A 9,261-nucleotide genomic window follows, 5' to 3' on the forward strand; every position below is an offset into this window, starting at 1 on the left:
ATGTTAGGATTAATAGGGGTGCATTTTCTAGTGTTCATTACAAGATTATTCTTATTCATACATAAAACATTTTACAATAAAATAAAAAGAATAATGCAGTAGAATAGTCAGATGTCTAGTCTCCTCTATGCTTCAGAATAATACTGTGCCCAGTATTTGCTAAAGGCTTCAGGGATAGACATTGGGTCACATCTTTAACCCTGAATTATCTCCATAGAAACAGCAACCACCTTGGTGCACTAGACAGAGAGTTCTGAGAAACGGGTGTGGGTGCTCTTTTTGGCTCTAACCTTGAGCAATTCAATAATTGTTTTTGTAACCCTGTGCAATTCGTTTCACTCTTGCCCTCAACTCCCTCAAATCCAGAAATCCAATCAATACAGCTAAGGTGACAGCCTGAATCTTACAGCAAATCTTAAAAATAATACTAGGGGTAGCAACCATGTATCACTGCCCCAGAGACTCATGTAAGCATTTTCACTAGGAGGATTAAATGAGACAGTGTATTCATGTTCTGCTGTTCCTCATCTATACATCAGGAAACAGGCTTAAAGAAGTTAACTAACTTGCCAATGACACACAGATAGAGCAGCGATTTTAACCCAGATGTCACTTTCTGATTCCAAAGCCCATGCACGGTCTTAACCGGACCAGAGGACTCTTGCTGGGTCAGATCCTTACCGTTAGTGAGTATCCCTTTTAATGTTCTGAGTAGGATGGCCATGTAACTTATCCTGAAAACTGAGATACTTTGAGTGTAAAAGAGGGATCTAATAATTACTCCGGGACCACAGGCATAAACCAGGACTGTCCCAGGCTAACTAGAATACGTAGTCACCATAGTAATGAGACTCTGGCAAACACATTCCAGCAGTCTTTTCAGATATATCACACCAGCACAATGGTTTTCTAGCAGTAAACAAGCCGATTGATTTAGATTCCCAATCTAAGGTTCTGTTAGCAACAGAAGTCCTCTTAACCCAACTGGCAGAAATAGTCGGCCAAAGGAGTGCCTTCCAATGGCATCTGCACATAGCTGTTGCCTGCAGAGGAACACAGCAGCTGCTCCAAAGTCTTTCCAGGGCTTAGCCCTTATCGCCCTATTCACATTCAGGAGCATGGAGCTTCTATTTCCTCCCTTGCTGAAGCATTTTTAAAAATCTGTCTGCAAAGAAGCATTCACTTCTGAAAAACTTTGATATAAGAATGGGACGATGTTGCCCTCTGGTGTTACCAAGAAGTGGCAAGCAGCTACACAGACTCGGTCAGGGCAAGGGTGAAGGCAAGGGAAAGCAGAACACTAGCCCTTACCAAGCAAGTGTATGAACACGTCTTCCTCCTTAATCCTTACAACAGCTTTGCAAAGTCCATCCTTATATTCCTCATTTTTATAGATAAGGAAACGGCTCAGAGAATGAGTGCTGCATTCAAGTTCACACAGCGAGAAAATGTACTGAAATTTGAACCCATATCTATCAAGCATTAAAGTCCATGGTCTTTCCTTGTATCATTCTATAGGCCAATATAAAAACTGGGGGTCTTCAAATATTCAAAATATACTTATTGAACACCCATTAACGCCAGAAATTGAATATGAGGAAAAACTGACTTATTCCATAAAGAAATTTCAGGGTAGGCCAGGTGCGGTGGCTCACGCCTGTAATCCCAGCTCTTTGGGAGGCCGAGGCAGGCGGATCACTTGAGGTCGGGAGTTCGAGACCAGCCCAGCCAACATGGCAAAATGCTGTCTCTACTAAAAATACAAAAATTAGCCAGGCATGGTGGCACACACTTGTAATCCCAGCTTCCTGGGAGGCTGAGACATGAGAATCGCTTGAACCCTGGAGGCAGAGGTTGCACTGAGCAGAGATCATGCCACTGTACTCCAGCCTGGGCGACTCTGTCAAAAAAAAAAAAAAAAAAGAAGAAGAAGGAAACCTCAGAGTATTTTAACATGAATGCGTATGAGGGATAGACTAGTCACTCAGTGCTTGTGATTATGTGATCACTTTCACTTGCAATGCCCTCCTACATCTTTCTAATATTTTCCTACATCCTCTGGAAACATTCACTGTTTTCTTCACCAGTCCTGGTCTCTCTCTTGTTTTTGATTCTCCCGTCACTTTCTCGGTAGCAGTTTTCTTAGTCACCTTGTATTAGAGTCATGGGTTTATCTAATTCCTCTGTTCATCACCCTTGTATTATATAATAAACTACCTGAGAGCTGAGACTGTGTCTCATGTTTTTAAATTTCAAACCTCCATAATACCCTCTCACAGTACTTCACTGAGAATAGACCCTCAAGGTGTTCGCAGAATTTGGACTGTATTAGATATCAGCCACTTGATGATATTTTAATTCCAAGAGGTTAATGATTTTTTTTTTTCCAACTTGGTAACATCCCATTGTGTCCTCTTATAGGGCCAATTAGCCATGTTAAACGTCTAATAGCCTGGCAGGATCAGAGCTCTCCCAGCTCACATCCCTATACTGGTGAAAGCATAAGACAACAAGCCCTGGAGCTGGGAAATGGGCTAGTGGTACAGTCTTTCTCTGCATCTCAAGAGTGGGGGCTGGAGGGGCAGTGTTCTGCTATGCTTGTTTCTGTCTCCTTTCATTCCCCTATTCCCCTCTATATTTGGTAGTTATTCTGTTCTACCCTAGCACTTTCTACCCTCTCATTCAACTGCTCCCTTAAATAGAACCTTTCTGCATTTTTCCTTTCCCTAAATGGCTTTCACTGATCCTGACTCTGGCGAGTCCTCTGTTTTCAGGGAAATGTGGCTAACCTCCTGACCTCTAATTCTGCTACAGAACAGCTGTCTTCCCACAGGCCATATATTAACCCTGTTTAAGCAACTCTTTAAATTCCTGACATGCTCAGTCAGCAGCAGCATTAGCAGCAGCACCATCTGCTAGGAGTTTAACCCTCTGGTTCCCTGGACTTGAATGGCGGAGGTAGATTAGAAACTCAAGCTTCCACATGTAGCTTGGCTTAAGTCACATGATACCTAAATGCTCCTCTATAATTCCACTAATTCCAAACATTAGCAAAGTAAGTTTTTATATTAAAAAGGAAAAATTCTAATACATTTATGTTTCAGTGATATATAACAGGAAAATATTAGAAACAAATATCCAATAAATACAAAATTAAGCCATATAATAGCACAACCAAATCATTTTGAATGGCTTCATAATATTCTGTGATTTTGACATATATGTGTTAACCTGGAAAAATACTTAAGTGAGAAAAAACAGAATATAAGAATGAATTTACAAGTAGTAACCATCTTAATGTACTTTTATCCAACCATTTTTTTCCTACATATATATTTTTTTAAATGTAGGAAAACAACTGCTATTAGTTTAGAAAGCATTTTCAGATATTCATAGTAGTAACAAGTCAATGCCAATATAATACTCTGCTCCAGGTACAGAATGTTAACAACATAAACCCACAGCCAACGGGTAGCATAAACCATTTTATTGCTTCCACCAGCTCCTGTAACTCTTTCTTCTATTAGCAATTCTTCAACACCACCCCCACAAAAAATAAACCCTTTTATTTCCCTCTCTTCTGCCCTCTCTTTCTTCCCAAAGTCATCTCAGACTCTCTTCTTGGCACCTGTTTAAGTCACAAATAAGGGGAATAGAACAGCAGAATAGAGTAAATACTTCTCCAATTTTATCTTTTTACCAGGACTCTCCTCCTTATGTCCCTGAAAGGACACAGGTCACTGTCACTAAAGAAAAACTGGTGGCCCATGAGTACGCAATTCCATTGGGAGGTGACAGTCCCACCACTGTAGTTTCAGACAGGCAAGATCATAACTTTGTATAATAATTGCCTAATTCCAGAAAGTGGGCACAAAAATATTGTTTGCTTCCCAAAACCATAATGGAAGGTACTCTCAGGCCTTTGCCATATATGCTAAAAAATTTTCTCATTTCTTTTTCTGGCATTTATTTTCAGGATATGGTGATAGTTGCTGAGAGCCCACGTGACCTAACACTTGTCCCACCAGACAGCTGAGTATTTTTACTGATAGACAGTGGCATCTACTTGGAGGAGCCTCTTTAATATGTATTTAGGCAGCAGTTGTTCAAAACACAGTTCAGTCCTGTTATACAAAGAGCCATTTCCAGTCATTCCATTTGTATTCAGAATGCAATCAGATCAAGGAATAACTCTAGTTAATATTAGAGAAAACGGGAGGACAATTATAGGTTCATAACTCAGCCCATCCACTGTAGCTTGGAATTTGGGGAGGAAGAGTACAGAGGAGAGGTACAGATTCAATTAATTCCTTGATAAGTTTTCCATTTTTATGAGTTCCCACACTTGATTATATAGCAATACCCTATTCCCTTATAGCACAAACACACACGTATACCACCATCTCACCATGGATTAAGTTCCTGAATATCTACAAGATGAAAGCAGTTGAATTTGGGAACCTTAAAAGCCTAACACATAAACAGGAATGAGAGACTGAGTTTAGTGGTGAACTTAGGTAAGTTCTATAAAATTAATAAAACTATAAAAGAGCACAGTAAATAGACTGTTGATAGCCTTTTGTACAACTTAAATTAGTAATAATGGGTCTGTACTGAATACAATGGAGAGTAGAAAGATAGTTCTCAAGTCCTAGTGGTCTTGACTGATCTTTCGTTCCCTGGCTCCTCAAACTTTAAACTAGTCTTGACCGGAATCTGTTACTCACCCTACCTAAGAAACACAAGAGGAGGAACAAGACTAATGATGAACGATTCATTGAGTTTCAAAGATAGTGAAATTAGGTGTGCCCAAGAATTTCCCAAGAGGCAGTTAGAAATAGATAACCAAAAGAGATTAGGAGTGAAGACAGACATTAGGGAGTCATCTAAATAGGAATAATGGATGGAAAAAATGAAAAGGAAAGAAAGCAAGTAGGGCTGATGCTTGAAATAATTCAAGACCAGTGGACAGAGAAAATGAACAAGAAATAAATTATTTTTCCTTCATTATCTTCAAAGCTTCTGAAGTTTCACAGAAGCCAAGAGAACAGAGACTTTTCAAAAGAAATGGATGCTTATCAGGGCTGAGTACTAAAGAAAGGTAGAGGAAAATAAGGACCAAGATCATTAATTTGATATCTGGGAATTGACAGTCCATCTCTGGTTTCTGGATTCATTACCCCACTAAAATGCTTCTCTCCAGGTCAAGAGGGTTTAAAGACTAAGTGTATGCTGAGGGAAACAAAGGACAAGGGTAGACTCCTCCCTTTCCTTCACTATCAAACCATTTTCCTTATTTCAAGGTGAGAGGGTAATGGAATCAAACTTTCTGCAGAATAAAAGAGGCTAAATTACGTTAAGAGTTGAGCTGTTGTTCAGTTATGCCAAATAAGTAAATTGGTCCAGATAAGAAAATTAGAAGTTACATTCCTTCTAGTCCCAGTTTATTTATACATATCCTAGACATATTTGATAAAAACATTTTTTAAACATTAAAGCTTCAAAATAGAATTTCACAAACCTTCTGTCCATTAGTTTTAAACCATCACTGGTCTAACTTTTTATTTTCCTTAATGCTATATTATGACCATTTTTCTTTGTCCATAAACACACATTATGCCTGCTTAGGTTTTCCAACATACAGGTGTGCCTTAACTTACTAAAACAGCCCTGGAGACAGGTCTGTCTCCAAATACCTTGAGTTATATTTTAACTCTTTGATACTCTGAAAACATTTTTGATTAATGAATACGAACATAAATATCTGGATGAAAATGAAAACTGAAGATTCTATAATTCTGAATGGCAGAGTTGGGAGGCGAATTAGTGGTCATCTAGCCTGATCATCGACAAAAAGCATATTTTCTTTTATGGTTGTCCAGAAGTAATAGCAAAAAAATCTCTATGTGGTCAATTTTTAAACAATTCCAATAATTTAGAAACTCTCCCATTTATTATTCTGTGTGACTTTAAGGGAATAAAAGTAAGAACAAAAAGCGGCTATTACAGAAAGACTTATTAATGCCTCTCCCATATAACAATTTTAAGTATTTGAAGGGCTGTCGTATTTGTCTCCTTTAATTAATTTAATAAACTTCTATTGAGCATTCTGTGCAAAGATGAACCAAAAAACTGCTCCACCCTCCAAAAATGGGTAGTTGCAAAAATCTTAAGTATCCTCTCACCTCCCTAACTTACCCGGTGAATTTCCCAATAGCTCTATGTCTTTTTTTTTTTTTTGTACCCCCTTCTCCCCCAACAAAAAGTATGCCTAGAGACTGGCCTCCTGTATTAGGATAGTAGATGAAAAATTCATCTTTTGCCTTATTCACATTTAATCTAGTATTCAGTGTCATATAGTTTGTAAGGGGTGAGTTTGCAGACTCCCATGTTTGCAGTAATTAACCGAAGACATCCCCTTAGTACCAATGGAAGACATCATCATGTAAGATGGAGAAACTGGTCATGTGGATATCATTCAAGACTCTTCAAAAACAACTGCTTGGTCACTTATGTTGGGGAGAAACCCAATCTGGAAGGTTAAAAGTAGCAGCACATTCTCATGCTGTCAGCCCCTCTAGCAAATCTTTCTTCCTTCCACTGGGAAAACAGTGGAAGATGTTCCAGGGATCATTGGATCAATGCCTGAATCTAACTTCCTGACCACAGGGTAGAGAATTCACATATTCAAAATATGAAGTCCTTTTTTTCCCCTTTAAGCATGGTTATAGGATGTAAAATATCTAAACTCAAGCTTTCTGAATTTACCTGACTTTCCATAGGCACAGTTCAAAACTATTAAGGGGATAAATAAAAAGTTGGGCAAGTGCATTTTTGGTTTAAAATGGGACTCTTAAAGCAGAAGGGAGTTTCCTTCCCCCTCCCCCACAAAGAATATTTTATAGATGTGAAATACTAAGAGATTAAAGTTTCAGCAGAAACAAATATCTCAAAGGAGGTGCCATACTATTTCCTTTCCATATGTTTAGTACCTCATTTTCACACATCGTTTGTAGTCTCCTAAGTTTAGACAAATCATCTTGGCTATGTAGCTGCAAATCACTAAAGAGAGCCAAGCTCATAGAAGAGAAAATGTATGTTGTTCTTTGGGTTTCTGAATAAGGAAGGTACTTAGGTAGAATCTTATTTAAAAGCTTGCCGTTTTAAGTAATTTCATGCCTCGCATAAGATGGTACGTATAATAATTTCACCTATATACTGTGTAAAAAAATAGGTACTAGCCCTAATCAGAACTAATGCTAGAATTACACAAGATTTATCTGGCATTCATGCTGTTACAACATACATAATATATATGATATAGCCATATATTTGCAAGCTTCTCTGAAGCACCATATCATCTCTAGGACTCTATCCACAGCACATAGTGTGTACATAACTCAGAATGAGATGTGCTTCTTGTGCTGGTCATTTGCCTGCTTGTTCTCAGATTCATTCTCATCCTTGCTTAGTTCTCCTGTAGCTCAAGGTCTACATTTCTCAGGTTCCTTTGACAAGTGGCTTCTGATAGGTTTGGCAAATGGGAAGCTTTACTAGATTACTTGAAGACATACCCTGGAGAAGAGAAGCAGCCAGGGTATTTCTCCCTTTCTCTCTCTGCTTAGTGGCATCTCTGGCTGTAAGTGGTGGTGGTGGTGGTGGTTGTTGTTGTTTTGTTTTGTTTTGTTTTTTGAGACAGAGTCTCACTCTGTCGCCCAGGCTGGAGTGCAGTGGTGTGATGTGGTGTGATCTCGGCTCACTGCAAGCTTTGCCTCCCGGGTTCATGCCATTCGCCTGCCTCAGCCTCCCAAATAGCCGGGACTACAGGTGCCTACCACCAAGCCCGGCTAATTTTTTGCATTTTTAGTAAAGACGGGGTTTCACCGTGTTAGCCAGGATGGTCTCAATCTTCTGACCTCGTGATCTGCCTGCCTCGGCCTCCCAAAGTGTTGGGATTACAGGCGTGAGCCACTGTGCCCGGCCTAGTGACTTTTTTCCGTAACACCAACTCCTTTAGGATAATTCTAAGTATTTCCAGATCTCACAAGACAGCCACTGAGAAGTTCTGGCTCCTACTAGATGGTTCAGTTTCTGAGCTCTGAGAACACTATGTCCTCCCTTCTACCCCATCAGCCAAAATGGTGGTAGCACTTTCCTGCTTTTCCTAATTTCAGGATTCCTCAGTATCTTCTCATTTGGCTTCACAACTCTTCTATTACCTGTGCAACAAGTCCCCTGTACTAAAAGTCTTCTGTCTGCTATACGCAGAGTGATTTCTGGTTTTCTGAGGGGCTTCTTACTGATACTCCACATAGAAGTCTAAGATTGTGTTGTCATTTTTGATCATGAATGCAGTGATGACCTCCTTATAGGCAAGAAATGGGACACTAGTAATTTGTGGTATGCGGTGATATCATACTTAAACTATAAGCTGTGGTTTCTCAAGGCATAGAACAAGTTGAAGGCAAGACTTTGGTCAAGTAACTATTGCATTTAACCATTATGATAGTAATAATAATTAACAAGAATTATTACATAGGATGGATGTTTCTGACTGCCCTGAAGAGTGTGCACAAAGAAAAAAGATAAGCCTAAGGCCTTAAATTTTTAACCCAAAAATCAAACTATATAGCCACATTCCATACCTCCATTACCATAAGGCAGAAGACTGAGTATCAGGCCCAACACTTGATAATGCATCATCAGTTACATGTATAGTCCTATCAGGTATTTTATGCTGAGGTAAAGGACCTGGTTGGGAAGGAGTGGTACCTGAGACTCAATGGGCAGACAGGGATGAGGTTCTGAATGCTGAATTGCCCTGAGCCTTCCTCTCCAGCAAAAGCAGCTCTCCTTTTGTCAGTTTTTCAATTTAACACCCAAACTGAGGCAAATAATCTTCACTTGCATAAAACCACTGCATGAGTTCACTAGTGGCAGATGCCCTAGAAGAGGATGCTTATTCTCCCAGAGCCCATTCAAACCACCTATCATTATTTCTAATCTCATAACAAGAGTTTGATCCAACATAGCCCAGATGAAAGTATATGATTCGCTGCCATATGAAATAGCAAATACACCAAAGGAACTGCAAATGTTAATTTATGTTAAAAGAAATGTAGGGGACATGTATGAAAATATATTCTAAAGGACTATTCAAAAGGATGAAACAAAGGTTGGATCAGGGTGCATTTATTGAGATAGATACATATACCTGGATTCAGGATTTCCTGTGGTGGCTCAAGCATCAGCGGTGGTATC

The sequence above is a fragment of the Mandrillus leucophaeus genome, unplaced genomic scaffold, assembly GCF_000951045.1.
Source record: "Mandrillus leucophaeus isolate KB7577 unplaced genomic scaffold, Mleu.le_1.0 Scaffold75, whole genome shotgun sequence".
NCBI lineage: Eukaryota > Metazoa > Chordata > Mammalia > Primates > Cercopithecidae > Mandrillus > Mandrillus leucophaeus.